Source organism: Taurulus bubalis, assembly GCF_910589615.1.
Source record: "Taurulus bubalis genome assembly, chromosome: 6".
In the NCBI taxonomy this organism is placed as follows: Eukaryota; Metazoa; Chordata; class Actinopteri; order Perciformes; family Cottidae; genus Taurulus; species Taurulus bubalis.
In genome coordinates, this window is record NC_136594.1 from 12,507,410 (window position 1) to 12,528,225 (window position 20,816).

The 20,816-nt window shown below is 40.2% G+C and overlaps 1 protein-coding gene across 4 annotated transcripts in view; it reads right to left on the minus strand.

Moving 5' to 3' along the window:
• The window catches only part of ctnna2 (catenin (cadherin-associated protein), alpha 2), a gene marked incomplete at its 5' end in the record, with an annotated part of 275,443 nt that overhangs the window by 34,035 nt on the left and 220,592 nt on the right, over positions 1–20,816 (minus strand). The gene's annotated exons all lie outside the window — the stretch shown is intronic.

The following is a 20,816-nucleotide window of genomic DNA, read 5'->3' on the forward strand; positions in this document are numbered from 1 at the left end:
CAGAGGAGAGATTCGATTTTGTGCTAAAAAGACTTATGTAGATATCCACATGCCCACTGCATATAAATACAATGGGCATGTGGATAATATATGAGTTTTGTATTGAAGCGTGCATAATTGGTAATTTAAACATTTGTCTTATAATGACATTGCTGTTGGAAACAATGTACCAAAGGAATCTGCTCAAACACTCATCTTGTCTATACTTGCAGGAAATAGCCAGTATCATATCATACTTATACATACATATACATCGATACAGGTGGAAATTTCATTGTTGTGCTGCACAGTTGGTAGAAATACCTTTGCATATGAGTAGGTGACATGTTTGATGACATAGATGTTGTGTCAGTCCAACTTATAATGCGTAGGAACTCAAGTTTTATAGACTACAGTTAATACAGTCCTGAATTTTTTTTAGCACATTGCTGCAGAGGATATACATGCCAAGAATGTTTGTGACATAGTAGGCACAGGTTGGAATAAAGCGCTCAGATGTCGCGAGGTAATTGGATTCATTCAGATCTTAAATGGCCAGGTTCACACAATATGCAAACAGAAAGCCTAACTCATTAGGTTGACATTCCCATGACTAGCAAGCCTAAATGGTTTTTAGGCCTGGTGGTGCAAAGAGGTGCTTTATGCTTTATTGTATAACTAAGGTGCCAGATGTTTTTTATGTATGAAACGACTGTTACTTTGATTTATGTCTGTCCTATCAAAGTACTGTTTCTTGATGACATGTTTCCAACCCGACTCCTTTATTCAAGACAGCTTTTAATGGTATTTTTTTTAATAGTACGTCAGGCTGAGTGGCACTGATATCTTAGAAAATGTCTGTGAATTTGTCTTCATTTTTTTGGAAACTAATTATATATGATTGATGGCATTTGAAAATGTTGTGATCTGGTATCTGTATGCTGTATACCATACATATAGCATACATATTAGTTTGGCTAATAGGGACTCTTTAGGTGAAAAATACTAGAGGTGCTGTATCAAATATGAAACCACAACTACATCTCTATCAATTTTTTACCGACAGAAACACACACATACATAGTCTTCTGTATTCCCATGTGAAGCATCATATTTCTCCACAGTATCACTGCATTTCGCAGTTCATTTTCACAACTTAAAACTCTATATCCAATAACCTAACCTAATCCTTAAGTAAATCAGATTGCAGCATGAGCCCGGGCTTTGAAACTGAGCTAAACAGACACATGCCTGTTGGCAGCAAAAGGTGCCAGTCTATATTAGCACTTCAAGAGCTCACATGTCACTGTTTGAGGCAAATTGAGGTAAATCAAATTTGTGTTAGAGGACTCTTGCTTAGAGCTCTGTCTCTTTACTCATGACAGCAATGAGCACATTGATGGATTGCGGTCCTTTATGTGAAGCGTTGTGTGCATGTGTTTAAAGTGTGTGTGTGTCAAAGAGATAGAAAAACAGCATGCAATTGAGAGTCTGTGCTCCACATAAATCTGAATGGCTGGTTGCAGAAGGTTTTAATAACATATGCAGCATAATGTAAAAGGACAATTCCAGTGTAATTCAAGTTCCCTGCATTGACTTACTGTTTTACATTACAGTAAACTATACTGACCATTTCCAAGAACCTCTACTATGCTGTGATATATTTGCAAATTTCTCCTTGTCTTTGCACATTACATTTGAAATGAATGCTTTATAGTTTCTATAAAACACTTCCAATAAAGAAAAGGCTGGCCGCTATTGTTTACAATTCAGTTTTTTTTTCCTTTTACTTAAATGGACTCCAGCTGCATCCCACTTTGGTTTAATTCATAGTTTCTGACTGACAGAATACTTACCATTGAAGGTGCAAGTAAAACTCTCCGTTCATGTAAGAAATTTTTTTCAATACACTGGACCTATTTCGTGAATGTTCTTAGCGTGATATTTTTGTTCTCGTACAATTAGATGTCATTGTATGGGCTGAAACTAAAATCACACTAAAAGTCATTGAATAACAAAGCCTTAACATGTAATTTGCTGCGTGTCCATAAAGTAGCAGGCTTTCAAGAAGTAGGACAAAGGTTCCGCACTTTCCATTTCATTTTTTTTCTCTCCCAATTACAGTATAATTGCGGTACCTGACTAGGAGAAAGCAAGTCCCTTTTCTCGGTTTTTATTATGTAGTTTACTTTCTCTAGTTCTGCTTAGGCCCAGCAGCTAATGTGAGGCTTCGCAGAGCCCATGTGAAGCAAAGGGGCAAAGGGCTTTGTGGAGGCTGGAACATGCCCAACAGGCCCACTCCCACTCCCTCTTACCCCAACACAGAGAGCTGGGCCAGGGCCAACACTGCAACATCCAGCCAAAACTACTAATTGCAATTATCTAAGGAAGTGCCTCTCCTTTGAGGTTTTTTTTCCAAAGAAAGGAGGGAAAAACTAAGACAGAAGGTTTGAGGCTTCACCGTGCAAGCCTAATACTGAAACGGTCAAGGATGTTGGAATAGAACATGCAATTCAAAGAGGCGTGTGAGTGTAGGTGTGTGTGTGTGTGTGTGTGCATACCTCTATGTGTGTGTGTGTGTGTGTGTGTGTGTGAGAGAGGGTGAGGAAGGGAGCAATAGAGATAGATAGATAGAGAGAGATAGAGAGAGAGAGAAAGAGAGAGAGAGATCCCTGCTGAATGCTCATTCTTCATTTTAGCCTCGAACAAAGAACTATCGATTGTGTCCTTTTGCTCTGCCCTGGATAATCACTTCAATTCTAATTTGATGAAGGTTTCCACTGCAGTTGGGGAGATGGGCATTCTCATGTATGCAATCTAATTCACCTAAATGTAGCTGAGTAACTGAAAGTAGATCCTGACAGTGTCATTTTTTTCCTACTTTTTAATTAAGGCAGTTAGAACCTCAAATCTATCGTCAAGAAGCACTGATGATAGTAAAACATTAAATAACATCTTAACAGTCTCTCTTTATTGCTATTTAGCACCGTCTGCGCACAATGAATATAATTAGTTATCTCCATGAAATCTCAAGAATCTACTCTCTGTTGTACCTATTATTCCTTATGTAATACCGAAAACTTTTGACAAATTACTATTAATGTTTTATATCTTTGATCATTCTGGATGGAGTGAACACTTAAGTGGCTGTGCCAAAGAACAGAAAAGCTGAGCCAGAGGAGGACTCTCCTTCCTTCAATCAGGACGGTCAGTGCCCCCGTAAACCATGTCATTTCCACAGCCATTTTCGGGGCAGCTACACCACACAAATCTCCCTTCCAGTTACTAACTCTTAGGAACGACTAATAGAGTCGATGTCAGCCAAGGTGCTGGGCACAACAGCTTTGCCCGAGGATGAAGCAGGAAGTGGACTTGAAAAAGAAGAAGAAGAGTGGAAGAAGCAATCAGTGAGGATGACACTTTAAGTAATGTGATGTAACACAAAAGCACTTTGTTCTATTAAAAAGTATGTGATCTAGATGCTTACCTGTTGCAGGGATAAGGTTGGCAAAGGCTTTATTGACATGGGGCTAAAGGGTATTTTTATCTCTTTCAAATGCACAAAACCACTCAAATCTCTCACTGCACTTTTTCAGTCTCTCACCACCTGAGGATACATATGAGCACTGACATGCATTCACAAACACAATGAATAAACTGTCAACATAGATGGCGCAGAACATGTGACAGGGGAATACAGTATGCAGACTGTGAAACAATTACAGACCTGCTCTCACAGGAGTATTTCTATTTGTTTTAGTCTGGAGCTGGAAGCTCCCTGTGGTGACGCCTGTAGCTACAATGCATGGACCGTAGGTGACGGAAACAGGTTAGGGTGCATTACATGAGGTAAACCTCAATGCCAAAGTTGGGTGAAGGTCAAGCCTGCAGGGGATAACCTGCAGCAGGAGTCGATGACCTGCTGTATCTGACAATTATCCACATCTTTGAAAATCAATCCCTATTAAAGAGGGAAGTGCTTCAGGAAGAATGCCCAGCAGGCTCTCAACGACATCAAAAGGCATGCGAGCGTTTGCTGCATTTCAAACAAGAAAAGTCTGAAATAACAAGAACAAAGGTAAAAAATATGTTCAAGCATGCTGGCCATGATAATGTCTCTTAATGTCTATTCTACACTTGGATCTTCCTGATTGGTGGATTACTCATTTTCAGAACAACACATTTGACGTCCTTATTAAGTGACATGCGTCATATTGTAACTTACTGAGTGAAATGTAATGTTAACTTGTTATGTTAGAAGTGTTATTGTTTCCAGGAAGAAGTTGTTGAAGATTAGTTATCGCAATTACTGGGTTAGTGAAGGTCTCATGAGCTGTGTGGCTGTGGGGCCTGTCAATCATCGTGGCTACCTATGAGGCAGTGATTGGCAGAGCGAGTCAGGTGGGATGTTGTTGTTGCTGTTGCTGCGGGGTGGAGAGTTAGGCTATGGCCGGGAGCAGAGTGTGAAGCATGTTGAGAGTTTTCATGGTGTTCATTGTTGTTTTGGCGTAGTCTACGGCCAACAGTAGCCTGTGTATTGTCCCATAATAAATGACACAATAAGCAAGACAACGTCTCGTAGCTTTCCTGATCAAGGGTTGCTACAATATGTTATCGTGTGTGATCACAGGAAGATAAAATAAACAGGAAACACAATTTTAATAAAACCTTTTGTACAACATTTCATACCTAATACTGCCAAATATATTGGAAAACCATACGACAGACAATCAAACTCTCTTCTTCTCTCGTATGTCAGGCGACAAGATTATTTGAATTTAGAGAATGGCTTTGAGAGTAATTTTGATTGCAAATTGCTGTTTAATTGCTCCCTGCGCAACCTTTTTCCCACCTCCTCTCCACCCTTGCCCAAGAGATAAAGTAGACCTAAATTGCGAGTGACTCTAATGCACTTAGTAGTTCACTTAGTAGTACACTTCCTAACTTCAAATGGAAATGAGTTTAAGTCACAGTTTACTAAGTGACAGGTCCACTAATATGTGGCTGACGAGGATTCTATCCTCCACACACTGCCTCCCCACAGAACCCTGGTTTGGATCATCAACTCCATGCATACAGATGCAGTCGCAATCCCACAAATGCAAGCGCACACAGAGAAACCAATAGCGTCTTTTATTCTTTCTGACACACAGATCTTTGAGAGAGAAATAGTGTTCACTGGCCAGGGTTTTAATTCTGTTCTCCTAAACTGTAAGGTTTAGAAAAAGAAACTGGGGTAAAACATCCACTGATGGGCCCTTTATAGCAACATGGACGTTCACTGACCCGATTCCAAACAGTCAATTTATCCTCAACAAAGCTGCTTCTCCGTCAGTTCACCTAAAGCTATTGAACACATGTACACAAGAGGGACAGTGGAAGTCAGTAGGAAATGAGAAAGTCCACTCTGTAGTTCCCCGATTATAGTTGTATGCCATGATTTTCTTTCACTGAAAAATTACTTCCATTAATAACCCTGTAATGTGTTAATTACAACTCCTCAGTATGTCAGAAAATCAAACTTGCTTTCTAACAGCACTACTTTTAATTGCTGTTGTGCTGTTCAGTTTCTGTTCTTTTAGACATGTCTTTGATTCTAGTTAGACCGTGTATTTGTATTTTTGTCCATTAATTTATGATCAACACTGTTTGCAGCAAGAGTTTTTTTCAAGAAAAAAACGAATTCTCTTTATTCCTGCCGTAGGAGTGTATTTGACAATGTTAGGAAACCTTCAGCTGAAAACCAAAACACTAATTGCGACCAGACAATAAGTGAGAAAACAAAAAATTAAGATTGAAAATCAAATATAAAATCCCCAGGAATAGTAAAAGATGGTGGAGGACTAATGGCCATTAGGCTGGAGACTATTTGAATTGTGCTGTTAATTCTGCTCACAGCCAGTTTCATGATGGCCTTTCACGTCTTCACACTTCCTTTTTTTCACCTGAGAGAAAATCAAACAAGCATTAATTTAAAAGCACAAACAAAGCACAAACAAAACTAAGCTGTAATACTGAACAAAGCTGGGATGCCAAACTGTTGCTCAATAGAAGTCCACTAAGTGCTACAGCAACAAGCCATGCTCCTATCTCTACCTTATGTTTCCCTGTGATCCCCACTCCTAATGTGGCGTCCTGGTCCCTGGTTTACATCTTTGTGTTGGTGTTTGTGTGTCTTTCCCGTCTTGCTGCTCACCTTGATCCTGCCTACTAGAACTGTCCAGCAATCAGCTCATCACCTCTACTGCATATCAACCTGGGCTCTTCTCCCACTCGTCACCAGATTGCAGTGTAAACCACTGTGGAAGCTAAGATCGGGCCTCAAGCTTAGTATCTAAGTGAATAGTTTTCCTTGTTTTCTTGCAGCGTGTATGACCGCTTGTTTGCTTCTTGTGCTTGTTTCTTTCGGCTTGCCTGCCAACCTTCTCTCCCAACTTCTTCCGCCTGACATGCCTCCCTGCCTCTATCCATACCACATCTTCTCTCAGCAGTCACTAGCGATCCCCTCCCTTCAACCCATCTTCATCAACAGTACAATTGTAATAAAGCTGTTAACCTTCAGTTGCATCCTGGTCTGTGTCCTCTGTGTGTGTCCAACTAGATAGTCCCCGTAAATTCAAAACGTCTTCTTCTTCTTCTTCTTCTTCTTCTTCTTCTTCTTCTTCTTCTTCTTCTTCTTCTGTTTTCTCACAATGACTTTAACAATGCTGTCCTTGCAAACCTATAATACCTTTTATAGATCATGACTACATACTGAAGCTTTTATCTGTGTTTGTCTGTTGGAATAGCAGAAGCTCCATTAATATTTAAGGTAATTATTCATTCAAATACAATGCCTCATTACTACATGAAGATGATAAAGACGATTACCGATGAAGAAATAAGAAGTACATAGATTTGAAATGTTGGTTTTAAACTTAACATTTTTGTACTGTGCAACAATTGTATTTTCTTTTGAGTCTTTATGATTTTAAATAAAAAAGAATAGCTCTCACAATCCCCTCATGGTCTCCTTAACAACCATAGCTTTCATAGGAGGCTGACAGCGTGTGATTTACAGTGGTCGTTTCTATGGAGCTGCAGCTGAGGATTGGCTACTCCTGCTAATACCATGGCTGACTTCTCGATAAATATGATAATTTGCTGCAGGCTGCTCGGGAGGTAAACAACACTGCTCTTAGGGAGAGGTTAGATTCATGAGAAAGCAGCTCGGGTGGATGATAGCGCAGTCCAGACAAGTACAGAAACGTTCACATGGCTGCAGACATAAATACACACAACATCAGAAAGAAGAGTAGAAACACCTGATGTAATACAAAATAAGATGCTTGCAATATGTTTGTAGCAGCCTGTACTCTGCGTGTTCACCCCTTTCCAGAGGTAAATGTCAAGGACCAGTGGTTTCTTTCAGTGGCCACGTACAAAGAGGCTTCAAAATGTGATTTATTTACATTGAAATTTGAATGCCTAAATGCAGAGGGCCATAGGACGAGAGGACGGGCGCCTAGAGAATAATATCCACAATATGAAATGTTATTGAGCCCAACAAGGGACACAGGGAGGTAATTTAAGGCAATGTAAACAAGTCATAAAGCAAGCTGGACAGAACTGTCTTGGGACGAGGATATACTGAAAATACGTGTGTGTGTGTGTGTGTGTGTGTGTGTGTGTGTGTGTGTGTGTGTGTGTGTGTGTGTATGCCCATGCGATAGATGATCAACTTACAGCTTCAAGTGAGCAGGGCATTCAAGGAAGAAGGGATATGAGCACAATGGCTGACTCACTTTCCCGTAGGGATATGGCAACTATTAACTCTTCCTATTGGTCTTGGTGTCTTGCTTCTTTGCTTTGCTCCAGTCTTCAAGAGCAAAGTCTGGCTGGACTGATTTCTCTTCATATACCTACGAGCAATTCCTCGCACAGGGGGGTGTTGGTACCACCTCTACAGTCAGAGAGATATGTCTCCCAGGTAGGTAGCACAGTAGTTTGTTCATCTTTGTTCATCAACATCTTTTGCCTTTTGCTCAAGCTGGTGCTGCAGCCACAGGGGGCCAGAATGTCTCTCTCACAGTTCTTCTCCATTACTTCTTCCCCAAAAAAATAAATGAAAAAATAAAACAAAAAGCAACTAGGCCGGTTTCAACTAAAGTATTGATTTCTCTTTGCATACTCACTCTCTCTCTCCCTCCTGCCCTCCCTTTCTAAGAGTGCAAGCCAAGCAGTCAGGCTTGGCACCAAAACATAATTATGAAAATGGACCTCTGGGTTGTTTCTTTCAATCTATCTGTACATTCCCAGTCCCGCTGCAACAAAACTATTTAAAAATAGTTCCAGGGGAATTTAAATGATTAAACCACTGTACTGTATATTTATTGATGGGACGACATTGGGTGCTGTATAATTCAGGTGTGTAACAGATGCGTCACTGCTTTTAGTTCAAATTATCAGGAAATGCCAATACAATACAGTCTCACATTGTATATTGTGAGCAGACCCGCAGACATCTAACTACTGGAGCGGAGGGAGATTTGAGCGCTCGATAGTTCCTGTCAAACGCTGGCATCAATTTACACTGTGTGGCAGCCATGACAAAGTGCCTGGACTCAGACAGCCATGGCTGCTCTCTCCGACTTACAGTTCAGTGGCCAGTGAAACCTAAATGACACAGCCAAAATCAGGCCCATTTTCAAGACATTAAATTCTGCAGCACGACATGACATAAAGTAGCAGCAGTGTCAAAACTGCTTCCTTGCTCATATTGCCAGTGTTTAATTTCAGTGCAAAATGCCAACAAGTAGAACAGATGTTTGGATATATCCTGCATGCATTTACTCGTTGTTAAGTATGGGGAATGTATTATTCCGAAGAGGTTATTACGCAGGATTTGTTTTCCAACAAAGGTCATGCAAGGTGTGCTGCTTTTATATCTAACACTTTAGGGAATGAGCATGTTCAAGATGTAATCTATTCTAACTTAGTCCCTTTTGGCCTTTCGTAGATTGGAAAATTAGCTCCCTCTTTCATACAGAGCAAGGTTCTCAGTTGATCCAAAGGATCTATAACTCCATAGTTCAATCTCCGACAAAATGTGAACGCGGCAAGACCTTGACATTTCTCCACATCACATCCCCCTGCCTTCTCACATCTATCTAAGGCACAATAAAAGAGTGATTAGTCTTGTTGGATGATAGATGCACGCAGTGGGAAAGGTCAGCAATTGTCGGTCCCTATTGCCTCAGCCTTTGAATTAGGCGATGGGTGAACAAAAATACAGCAGTGAGAATAGGAGTTAGGTTTAAGGATGATTTATAATATTGAATAATTACTCATTCCGTGTCATAGACGTGAGAAGCACTGATCCCTCCTCATTGCTCTCCCTGATGTTTCTTCTTCTTTTTTGCCTTTTACATTTTTTCCTTGATATCCTCTGTAAATGCTAAAATCTGAAATTCTTATATCAAAGCAAAAAGAGCTGATGTGATTTACAAACCCGTTTCTGTGGGGAGAAAATATATGTACATTCAAGTCGTGTAAAAACAACACGAGTCCTTCGCAGATCCCAGATGCTCTTCTTGATCTGATATATCTGGTTTAGTTCTGTCTTCGGAAGTCTAAATGTGCCAATGAAAATGTCACATTGATTCCTGTGCTTCTAAATTAATGCTTGTTTGATTTTCTCTCTGGTGAGAACAAGGAAGTGTGAAGACGTGAAAGGCCATCATGAAACTGGCTGTGAGCAGAATTAACAGCACAATTAAAATAGTCTCCAGCCTGATGGCCATTAGTCCTCCACCATCTTGGAATATTATTCCTAGGGTGTTAATAAATAACACATCATCTATAATGCAGTGTGCACCTCAGCTCTTGCTGCTATTTAAACAGTTTCATACTTATGTCTGTGGTGATATACAATACACTGCAGTACACTGTGTATTTAGTATAGCTACTTGTCTGCACAGTGATAAAGATGTAAGGTGATAAAAGAATGCTGAAAGAGAGAGCATAAGACAAAGTGATACAAAAATAAATAATTAAGAAACTTTTTTGAATTCATATATATCCTCTCCTGTCGCTTCATACTGCAGAATTCTGGTGACATAATGATGAAAAAAAAATCGCTGTACACATTTCATTTTCCACTTTACTGACTTTATGAAGACACATGTCTCTTCGTGGCATCAATCTTTGATGATGTCAGTTTTACCAAAGGGGTGTTAACGTGTTAATTTAAATAGTAATGTCTTGGCACACTTTTTGGCAGAGGACATGTACCAAAATAATACATGAATCACAGTAAGTCTAAGGGCCCAGTGACCAAACACAATCAAATTTGCAATCAGGGGAACCCTTTGATACAATGGCTTGAGCTAATTACTTTACTAAGGGGAAGACATCACTTTTGTCCTGGGGTTGCACATTAATATCCACCCTGGAACTGAATGTGTTACAGGTGCTTTTCTTACATAGCAATGATAAACTATAAATTATGAGTCCAATTAATTAAAGATTGGTGTAATTAAGGTTTGGGAACTGAACACTGCTTCATCTATTGCTCCTTTGAGAGTAATGTCTGGACATTTTCACTGTAAATCATGCTCTTCCCTTTCCACCTTGAAGATTCTCTAGATAACACATTAAAACATGTATCTGTCATCAACCACTTTTGGGAATAGGTTGACTTAATGTTGCCTTATGACTAGCTGGGTCCAGCCTGTAATATTTAGGGTTATTTCCATAGTATAACAGATGGGAGGTTCAGGGAGTCACCATCAGGGCATATTCACAGATGCCCTCCCATGGGTGTTGTTGCTGTGCTCTGGAATTGGATATTTGTCTTCAAATCGGGCTGTCTGTTTTAGCTTTGCAGACTAACCTAATGGTTTGGTTTATATGAACAGATCCTGCTCATATTTACAGTCTCAGAGGGCTCTACAAATGCCCTTAATTAACCAGTAAACTGTTGATGTAAAGGTCACAATAACCGCTTTTGTATCTTTGTTCTATGTGAACTATGACAGATTTATCATGTTTAGGAAACATGTGTTTCTCAGATCGTACACAAATGACCCATCCTGACATGGTTCCCTTTTCGAAAGACTGTCAATACACTGATGCCCTATAAAGAGGGGACTACAATACTATGTATGTTTAAAGATTAATTATCATATCAATGGCCCATTTGAGAGAGACAGTTAGACAGACAGATAGATAGATAGTAGATCGGGGCAGTGTTTACTCCTGATGCAATGAATAATTAAGTCTGATCAATTCTTGCATTCATATTTCCTTTGTGGCAAAATCAGAACACACCAATAGCATTATTGGTGAATGCACCTTAATCGCTGCTAGTCTCAGTGGGACGTAGCTTGTTTCAATTTCAACAAAGGTTTTCTGCCTATCAGTTTCATACAAACACCTATTTTTCTCACACATATTATGTTGTTGAAAGGAGTAACTAGCTTATGCCAAACAATCAGCATTTCAAAAAAATTGTTTACTTTGTTATTGGTTTGCCATTTTTCGAATGTTCTAGCTCTGAGCCATTTTCTTGACTGCAAATCAGGCAATAACACAATATCCAGCATCAGACCAGACTGAAGGCTATTTACTATGTAGTGCACTACATTTACTACTACTTTGCTTACCACCATTTAATCGGAACCTCCAAATTTTGTTTGTGAGACTCTCTCTAGATTCCTACATTGGAGTACATGGGTACAACACTAACGGTACCATAAGACTGTAAATATTTGGAGCTCTGAATTACAATATACACTGTGTCATTGCGGTATATCTTTGTACTGTGTCACCCGATGCACCAACCTTTTTTTCTTTCTTTGGGTAAGGGGAATTATCTATTTACTTTATTTATTTACTTAATTTTATTTACTCTACTTTACAATTGTTTCTTTCTTAATGTAGTGTGCTCTGTATGCTCTGCATGTTCTCTTGCATTGTGAAAATATAAAAAAATAAAATATATATACAAAAAATAAAAAAGATTCCTACATTGGAACAAAAGTAACTTAACAACTGTCAATGATGGCAGCTACATATGACAAGCACTTGTACTGTAGCACTTACATCACACTTTTAGTTATCTAATAGGGATTCAGGATTGCTCCTAATGTGTGTTTCAGCCAAGTTAATGTCATGATTCATTAACTTCCAAAGTTGAGGAGCGGAGCAAACTACTGAGTGTCTATGATAAAAGGGCATGAATCCGTAAACAAGGTCGTGACTTCGTACACAGCAGCACACAGGATTATACTCCAAATGTAAACCATGGCTGACAGTGCTTGACCCTGAAACCACAACTACAATTATGGACGACCGTGGGGCAGTGGTGAGCAGGGTCGTCCTCCAATCAGAGGATCGGTGGTTCGATCCCCAGCTCCGCCAGGCTGCGTCGATGTGTCCTTGAGCAAGACACTTAACCCTAAATTGCTCCCGTAGTTGCGCCTACGGTGTATGAATGTTAGATAGTCCTGATGTGGCACCTTGCATGGCAGCTCCTCTCATCAGTGGGTGAATGATTCCTATGTAAAGTGTCTTTGAGTATTCAGAAAAGCGCTATATCAAAGAATTATTATTAACTCCACCCCCACCACAAATTACTGCTACATTGTTAACCACATTCAAAATGCAGACACTTAAAAATGTATAATCAAGCAAGTGGCCTGGAATTGTAACACTTGGAAGTGCAGAGCAACCAGGCACATAATCATATAATTTCACTGCCTTCGTTTGCCAAGCTGGGTCTTGAAGTACAGTATGGTTTGGATGCACGATTGGAGAAATACATTAATGAGTTGTATTCAGAAAACAGACTATAACTAAAAAAATGTAACTCAGATGTGTACGTTCTGAATTACTTATCAGAGCTGGGAGCAAATCTTCAGCCAAAAACCTTTGCCACCCAGATGAGACAGAGGTTCGGGGTAATTGGCAGGAAATGGGAAAGCAACGAATTTGTGGATTATTTGCCATGGTAACAGTTGTCTCGTCTCTTCAGCCAACACAACTTTAGTCTCCTCAGGTTTTCTCTTTATGGCTGTCCCTCCTGCCAGAATTAATTTACTGGAGCAAGAACTAAATTCTAAACTGAAATAAGTATGTGGATATGAATTCATATGCTGTGAAGTTGTGCATTTGGGTAGCACTTCATTTGACAACACTGTAATTAAAGAACGTACTACTTAGTGAACAGTCAGTGACCGAACAAAAGACAATTAATTACATGTAGTTCACAGCAGGGAATATTCTTGTTACCACAGTAAATAAATGATTTGGCAACCTGACCTCAAATGCTTCAGAACAACATGTGTGCATGTTCAAATGAATTGGTGTTTAGTGTAAATGTAATAATATAAATGTTTTTATTAAAAAAAATGTGGGGGACCAACAGTGACAATGAAAATGACCTGAGGTTCCCATGAGTCAACACTGAGAGTATCATTATGGTTATATGAGATCAGCAGAAGGCATGAGTAAAAGGGGGGGGTATGCAATGTGCCAAATCATCCTCCATTTGAGGTTGTCACATCCTTCTTTCATCCCCCCACCCGGCCAAAAGGAAAGCTCGCCTCTGGAGAGAGAACGGATGGCTCCTTCTGCTCCATTAATCTAATGACAATGCCCCGTGACTAAGACCAGCTTAGCAGGCATTGCTCATCCCCATTGGCTCCTCTTTCACTTAGCATGCCATCTATGCATGAATGCAACAGGGGCAATGACAGCAAAAGAGGAGGAGAAAGAAAATTAAGGCGGACGGAATGGATGCAAACAATGGTCAGATTATATTGCACTGGTGTCAACGGTTACCGGATGTCATAAGGATGTCACATACTAGTGCTGGTAAAGGGTTTGATGAAATGCATTTTGAAAAATGTCAAAATAGTGTAAAGACGAGACGGAAAAATTACCAAATGATCAGTCTGCAAGTCAAAACAAATGTAGCAGGTAAAAACTCTCCACTTTTGTAATGTGTTCTCGGTGTGGTATAAAGCTGTCCTGGGAAAAAGGAATTCAGAATCTTAACAAATGAGTGGTTTCTAAACCATATTGACAGGAACGAAGTAGAGGAGAAAACAACAAAATCAGTGATGGCAGAGTGTGCAGTGTGGGCAGTCTAGGCGGTGCATGAAGGCCACGATGGGGGAAAGCCCTTCCTATCCTGACTGGAAGTTGCAGCACAGTGAATGAAACAGAAAGTAACATTCCAATTAATCTGTATTTGATGCATGAAATTAGATAAATAAATGAACAAATAAAATCAGGGCGCAACCTCATAAATTGTGGATTTTTGTGGCGTGAGCCAATGTGCACCTCTTCAGTAATGTAATTTGTTTGGGAGCCCTGCAGGCTATGTGAACACAATGAGATCAATGAGTGCTTTACTTGGACTGCTTGACAACTACCAACAGGTCATAAGCTTGACTATCTCATATATGATTACCAAATAAGCTCCATGTGCCAATGAAATCCATGTTACTGCAACCACTCTGCATCACAAAATGAATGATGACTTTCTGACAGAACAAATGTACACAACTGAAATCCAGTCTTTCAGCAGCGCGGATAAGTCTACACAGAAGAACAAAAGACTAGCTATTCAAGACATGCTTGCAGCACAGCCATGGCCCCGCCTCGCCTGTAATCCAGACTTGAGATGGCCGTGATGTGCTTTTAGTTCTGCTCTGTGGAGTAGGTAGTAGAAACAAGTCCTTCCAGCTGATACCTCTGGGAATGTCACTGCTCTGTGTTGTACGTGTTGCCTGCTGATGTCCACAAGTGCACAAGCTCTGTCTATGTTAGTCCAGCATCTCATAGAAGAGACGTCTGCTTCAGCCTTACCTCCGGGGAAATAGTGACCAGAAGTTGGCTGTCAAACAGCAGAGCTGCTCGCCGAGAATAGCATGAGGTCAGTGTGGAGAAATCGGCCTCCCGTACAACAAGAGCAGACAGGGCTTCCTAACTAAATGTGTGACATTCTGAGTCACGCTAACTGCCAAGTATTCTTACTCACATTACGAGTTAATGTAACAGATCTGTTTGGGTGTGACTTTGCCACATACAACCACGGCAGTGACTGAAGTTATCAATAAGAGTAAGTGGTTCTCTCACCCCTGGGGTCAAGGGAAATCTTCATTTCCATTACCCTAATTCAGGGATTCCCAAAGTGTGGTGCTGCCTCTAGGGGGTGCGCGAAAGGAAAAATGTAATGGTGGTCTAATGGTGTAATAATTAATATTAAACATAATTAAAAAAAAAATAAGTAGGATTTTTTAATTATAAAAATTCCCTTTGTAAGATTTACAATTAATTACAATTAAAAACGTACAATTTAATAAATAGATGCACTTCCGGTCTGGCCGCCAGACTGTCTTTTACGTACACACTAGCTAGCCTAGCTTGTGCACCTAACGTCATTTCATTCATTCAGCAACATCCATGAAAATATGCTAAACTGGCTGAAATCGGGGAAGCTGTCAGGTGGGACATCTGAAGCTATCAGTAATAAAAGAGGAGAGGACAGAGAGAGAGGGAGGAACCGGAGGCGAGAGAAACGGAGAGGTGCGTTGGGGAGAGACCGGGAGAAGAAATTGACCCGGAGTCAGAGAAAGAGGAGACGGAGCGAGAGCACAGAGACCCATCGCGGAGTCAAGGTGAAAAAAGAGGAAACGAGAGTGAGCATCAGACTGGGAAAAAAAAGAGGAAATATGATGACAATTATCTGGGTCTAGGCTTCACTTGGATTGGCAATGCAGATTGCCCGAAGCCACAGTGCGTGTTGTGCAGTGAGGTTCTGGCTAACAGCTGTCTAAAGCCTCTTATTTGCACCGACACCTGAACACCAAGCATGCCAGTGCAAGTCAGAAGCCCCTTACATTTTTTAGATCAAAATTGGAAGAGATACAAAACAGCCAAAAACAATTGCAGTCTCATTCATGGGTTGGGTCTACACCAGGGATTCCCAAAGTGTGGTGCGCGCACCCCTGGAGCCTCCTTTTTTATTTATATCTGTTTCTGAGCCTGTGCATGTGCCACTCTTTGTTCTTTACGTGGCTTACTGTGTTTAAGTAAATAAATGTGAAATGCAATCTGCCTCTGAGCCTGTACGTGTGTCCTCGCTCCTTATTGCTCTTTAAAAGTGACGCCTTGTGTAACTGAAATTTATACAGCGGACTAAATCTTGTAACAAACGCCACGCGCGAGCAAACAGTTCTCGCATTGGTCCGATTTTATGCGGCTATAAATAGGCTCTGTTGTGTTTTTTTTTAAGGTGTGGGGGATTGGAGGTGCGTGAACCCGGTCTGGATGTAGAAGGGGGTGCATGGCCTAAAAAGTTTGGGAACCGCTGCCCTAATTCAATGTTACAAACACTTCACAAGGCTTTCAATAGGAAACATGTAATGAAAGTGAAGACTTGTAACCTCATGCAAGGAATTATCAATCTACGTTGATATAAGACCAACGCTTTTTCCTTTATGATCTGAATGAATAAAATAAGTGTTCAAGAGGCATTTGTCAACCCTTTTAAGCTTGTCACATTTTGAAAGAAACGGATGCTGCATCTTACTGTTCTCCGGGTTTAGGATGCTCACCATTTAATTGCAATGTCTGGTCCCTAACTAATTAACTAACTAATAAAAAAGATGTACAGAATCTAAGGTAAGATGAACAACAAAATGCAGGCATTTGCATTAACATGTCTATGAGGACAGTTACTGAACCTTTTATGCATTTAAAATATTTTTTTAGACATTTTTATTTTCTTCCTAAAGCCTAGTTTATGGTTCACCGTCGACGTGACGCCGTCGTTGAGCATTCGAAGTTCTGTGTCGAGGGACCGCGTTGCTCTGCAATTCCGCCATGCCACCAGGGGGGTGTGTCTGTGTGGCTGTGTGGTTACAGGGGTTATAGCCGAATTCCGGTCACAGTAAACAATGGCGACCAAGTTGGAGCGGTTGCATTAAAATTGGAGCTCATCAATATTGAAGAGCAAATGCTTATATTGCAAATGATGAAGCGCAGGCGACAGAGAAGACGTTTGCGGAGGTGGTCTGTACGACCACTAAACCGGTCGAGGCTGGGAAAAAGCAACTGCCGGAAATTACGTTCTGAGCGGACCAATCACAGCGCTTGCGGTCCGCGTCAACGCGACGCGTAGTTAGGATTTTTTGGAGGTGCGCGTCAGGCTACGGCGTAGGGGTCTGCGTCGACCTGACGGAGAACCATAAACTAGGCCTAACTCACCTCAAAGCTGTCCAGTAGTTAAACAGTGTAAACGTGCCTTTCTAACAGAATGTCAACTCATATAAAGGCATGTTGATATTATGGCATTAGAGCAAAGTTGGCATCTTTTAAGACGTTTTAGCCATAAAAGCGGGGTTTATGTAATAAAGTTAATCAAACAATCACTGAATCACGATCAAGGGCGAAACAGCCCTGGATCACTCGGGACACACTCTTGCTCTTTTCACCATTGTTTTGTGGTAAAAATGTCTCCCGATGACGGTCTTGATTGAGTGTTCTTTTGCTTTATTACCCAGGGGATGTTTGTTGCCATGGTGACAGAGAAAGCAGGAGCTGACATAGTAATTCATTTCTGACCAAACAAAGAGCAAAATGAAACATAATTTGCCATTCTGGAGGACAGACAGGAAAGGATTAAAAGGTTGTCCCTGGCTATGTAATTTGCCTCCTGGAGGTACAGAAATGAGATGAAAAAGCCGTTATAATCTAAGTTTCTTTGCACCGTTGATGCCATTGCAGGGAACAGAGGTACACCGTATATAAATGGTAGAATACATACATCTCACTAGTTGTAGCCGACTATTAATTGTGATAGAAGAAGAAGAACTATAACTAATATTATTATATTTTCACATTACAGAAAAGTGCCGAATATCTCGAGCACTAACAATACCTTACTCTATTATCATTACCAAAGGGGGGAGAGTTTAATAACTATTTGTCTATAAAGGTGGCTTAATCTGTGACTGTATGTGCAAATCTTTACATTCAGCTACACTAATTTCTGGCTTTTAACCAAAGTACCGGCGCTCTGCACTGTCTCACCCAGGAACATGCGGGGAATATACAGTCCAGTATAAATAAATAATACTGTGTTTATACTGCTGGCTTCATTTTAAGGTATACAATAAAATAAATAAGATAACCTTGAACTTGCAAATATTTCTTTCTGCTCTTATATTAGAGAGATGGATACCGTCATCCACCTTCCAGAGTCTAGTATAAAAAGTGTCCTTACAGCATTATAGACAGGGGCAATATTATTTTGTACGTTTTTGCCTTGGCTTTTAAATGTAGAAAAAAAAAATATATATATATATATATATATTACATATTCAGTTTCTACTATCTTGCAACGCAGGCCACTGTATTTGTGCGCATTCTTAGATACACCAGAAGAAAAAAAACATGTAGAGATGCTCTTAAAACACATACATCAACAAATTAATCCAAGTGCATAATTTTACTGACGAGTATGCGAGCAGGCGTCCAGTTCCGTGCGTTGGTATGATATGTTTTCACGAGTATGTGTGTGGTCTCACCAGCGTGTGAGAGATCATTTAAGACTGAATTGTTTTATGGCAGATCACACATCAGCCCAGAGTGCACATCACATCTGTGTGAAACAGCTGCATGACACCCAGATGTACGCACTCACTTGTCACATTGCCTGCCAAGTTACTCGACATCTCCAAATCAAATAGCTGTGTACAGCATGTGAAATCTCCCCCTCCCCCCTTGTGCCTGCCTGTTATGGAACGAGATCAGAAAAATGACTGCATATAGATCAAATGAACCCAAAATAGCACACATTACACACACAAATAAATCACATTACAGCGTACGCTCTCGTTAATGCATATTAGAGCACAAAGAACCGTCTGTACTAACAATGTTAGATAGTCCAGTAAACTGTTTACAGCATTAATCCCGGGGAAGAGCGAGCTAGTGTGTCTACCTCTGGGTAGTGTGGTCTCATGATCTGAGCAGCTAGCAGGGGGGCGATAATGCCTTGTTTGCTTCTGTGTGCCATTTGCATACTCTATGAATCGGATCAAAGATAGTGTAATGAGCAGTTCCTGATTATGAATATGCACGAGGCATTGTTCTGCCTGCATTATAAGTCCGTTTAGGCCTCAGCTGCACTGCTGTTTTCATTCTGTTTCCACCTTATCCAATATATAGTAGTCACCTGTGACCTTTGCTAAACAAACCACAACTTATCTGTATTAAAGTCTTGAGAGAAACTGGGAAATGGAGAGGAGAAAGTAAATATACAAAGCACAAAAAAGTGCTGAGGAGAGAGATAAGACTGTATTGGGTCAGAGAAGAAAGGAAATTAAATTAGGTATATGTCCTGTTTGTGAATGGCTGGATTTATGTTCCTGCTTTATTTATTTCATTTGAGTAAAAAAGCAGCAGCAGGAGCAGAAATGTGGATTATAGGAGTCGTGGTCATGAATTTGTAAGGCAAAAAATAGAATATCACTGAACATGGCCCCTAAAGCAGGTTAATATATTAATGGACACCTAAAAACAATTGAGGGCATAGTCAGAGACCAATGTGACAATCTGTATTACAATGTCAATATTTATCTGCTATGATTTTACACAGGTTGCGTTATAGCTTTTAGTTGTAACTAGTTGTTACATGAACCTCTTTTACTTTGAATATTTCATCAAAAGGATGAGTATATAACTTGTTTTACTTAATGACATCCCCACCCAACACCTCTTTTTTTAAAGAAAAGTTCCAACACCATCATAATCATCTAAAAAGGAAGGTCCCAATTATCTATAGTGCTCCTCACTTGAGCCTCTCTCTTGGTGCCAAAATCCCCTTCCTTATCCAAACTTGTCACTCCACATTTGACAACGAACAAATCCTTTTCTACCCATCTAATCCATTGAATCATGATTATTGAACAAATGCCAATGTGTGTTACTTGATATCTTCAAATTGCTATGATTAAGAAAGAGATTAGGACAGCACTTCTCAATCCTAACTTGAATAACAAAATATGAGGTCAAAAACAGAGATTTAGCCACGGATTTCCAAAATAAAAATGCACAGACCCGGAAAATTACGGGTAATTATAAAAAGAAGAAAAAATGCCTTGTTCTAGGCTGTGATTGTGTATATGTATGTTGTAAAGTTGGACATTTTAACTGAGGGGTCTATGAGGATTGACTTGCTTTTGGAGCCAGCCTCAAGTGGCCATTTTGACATTCCTAAAGGGAACAGCTGAAACCAAAAGAAGAGGAATTCTCTCATTATATGACTGAATAAATCAAGGTAAAAGTTACAGTAGAGTCGTTGCTCCTTTCGCAATTATTAAGAGACACACAGCAAGACAAATTAAGTTAACTGTCATGTTTCACGGGAAGCACATCATAAAGCCGTTCCACATATATTTTCCCCTAGGGCCTAACCTAAGCTAACTAGGGCAAAATCACAGGCTCCTTGTACGTTTTTATTCTCTCACCTAATTAATCAGCAATGGGTGGCGCCTACCATTGCTAGCTTGCCTTATTCGGCATTTCTACTGCGGTAAAAAGCTGTGGCTCTAATTAGGAGAGATGATCTGTTTTCCATAATGAGAATTGATGGTTTTTCTTCTGCACCACCAAACATTTTCTCTCTTTCTCTCTCTTTCCAGCTGAAGCCCCCATTCTCTGTTACTCTTCGTCCCCACACAGACATACTTCAGGGGTATGTAGAGAAAAGGGCTAAATGAAGCACTATGTGATTAATGGACTTAATTTCCAGCAAATTTCACTTCACAATGACAGCCCGC